Raw genomic sequence first — 2,015 nt, forward strand, 5'->3', positions numbered from 1 at the left:
CCATGTGGCACATAAAGACGTGAGAACCTGCAGGCTTCCATCCTGGCCCCACATTCACACCCTGCTGCCCACCTGCCTAACGGAGGATGGAAGAGAAGTCCATTCGAGTTTGGTTGTTTTTTTTTTTTTTTGAGATGGAGTCTCACTCTGTTGCCAGGCTGGAGTGCAGTGGCACAATCTTGGTTCACTGCAACCTCCGCCTGCCAGGTTCAAGTGATTCTCCTGCCTCAGCCTCCCGAGTAGCTGGGACTACAGGCACGCGCCACCACACCCAGCTTATTTTTGTATTTTTTAGTAGAGGTGGGGCTTCACCTTGTTGGCCAGGATGGTCTCGATCTCTTGACCTCATGATCAGCCTGCCTTGGCCTCTTTTTTTTTTTTTTTTTTCTTGAGACATAGTTTCTCTTTGTTGCTCAGATTAGAGTGCAGGGGTGTGATCTCAGATCACTGTAGCCTCAATCTCCTGAGCTCAGTTGACCCTCCCATCTCAGCCTCCCAGGTAGCTGGGACTATGGGCACATGCCACCACGCCCGGCTAATTTTTTCTGTTTGTTTTGCTTTTTGTAGAGATGGGGTTTTGCCATGTTGCCGAGGCTGGTCGAGAACTCCTGGGCTCAAGTGATCCACGCACCTTAGCCTCTCAAAGTGCTGGCATTACAGATATGAGTCACTGCATCTGGCCTTTGTTTTATGAGACAGAGTCTCACTTTGTCACCCAGGATGAAGTGCAGTGGCATAGTCCCGGCTCAATGCAGCCTTGACCTCCTGGGCTCAAGCAATCCTCCCACTTCAGCCTCCTGAGAAGCTGGGACTACAGGTAAAAACCACTGCTCTGGCAATTTTTTGTCTTTTTTGTAGAGACAGGGTCTCCCTATGTTGCCCAGGCTGATCTCGAACTCATGATCTAAAGCAATCCTATCACCTCAACCTCTCAAAGTGCTGGGATTACAGTTCCTCTTCTTCTTTCTTTTTTTTTTTTTTTTCCTTTTTTTTTCTGAGACGGAGTTTCACTCAGTCACCCAGGCTGGAGTACAGTGGTGTGATCTTAGCTCACTGCAACCTCTGCCTCCTGGGTTCAAGTGATTCTCCTGCCTCAACCTCCTGAGTAGCTGGGATTACAGGCTCACGCCACCATGCCCAGCTAATTTTTTGTATTTTTAGTAGAGAAGGAGTTTCACCATGTTGGCCAGGCTGGTCTTGAACTCCTGACCTCAGGTGATCCACCCTCCTCAGCCTCCCAAAGTGCTGGGATTACAGGTATGAGCCACCTCGCCCAGCCAGTTTCCTCTTTTTCAAGCAAACAAATGTATATGACTTTTATAAGTGGGGCAAAAAGGGAAATTGCTATATTTTATTAATAACTTTTTTTTTTTCCTGGCTGGGGACGGTGGCTTGCACCTGTAATCTCAGCACTTTGGGAGGCCAAGGTGGAGGATCACTTGAGGCCAGGAGTTCAAGACCAGCCTGGGCAATATAGTGAGACCTCATCTCTCCAAAACAGTCTTTTTTAATTAGTCAAGTATGATGCACACCTGTAGTCCTAGTGACTCAGGAGGCTGAGGTGGAAAGATGGCTTAAGCCCAAGAGTTCAAGGCTGCAGTGGGCTATGATCATGCCGCTGCACTCCAGCCTGGGCGACAGAACAAGACCCTGTCTCAAAAAATCAAAAACACAACATTTGTTCTGTTTAAGCCTTTAGGAGGGAACTGATCATTGTATATAACACAAGATAGAAGTCTAAACAGTAGAGGCCAGGTGCTGTGGCTCACACCTGTAATCCTAGTACTTTAGGAAGCTGAGGCGGGAAGATCACTTAAACCCGAGAGTTCGAGGCTGCAGTGGGCTGTGATTGCTCCCCTACAATCCAGCCTGGGCAATACAGTAAGACTACACCTTAAAAAAAGAAATAAGCTGGGTGTGGTAGCTCACACCTGTAATCCCAACACTTTGGGAGGCCGAAGCAGGTGGATTACCTGAGGTCAGGAGTTCGAGACCAGCCTGGCCAACATGGTGAA

This window comes from Mandrillus leucophaeus, unplaced genomic scaffold (assembly GCF_000951045.1).
Source record: "Mandrillus leucophaeus isolate KB7577 unplaced genomic scaffold, Mleu.le_1.0 Scaffold349, whole genome shotgun sequence".
Lineage (NCBI taxonomy): Eukaryota > Metazoa > Chordata > Mammalia > Primates > Cercopithecidae > Mandrillus > Mandrillus leucophaeus.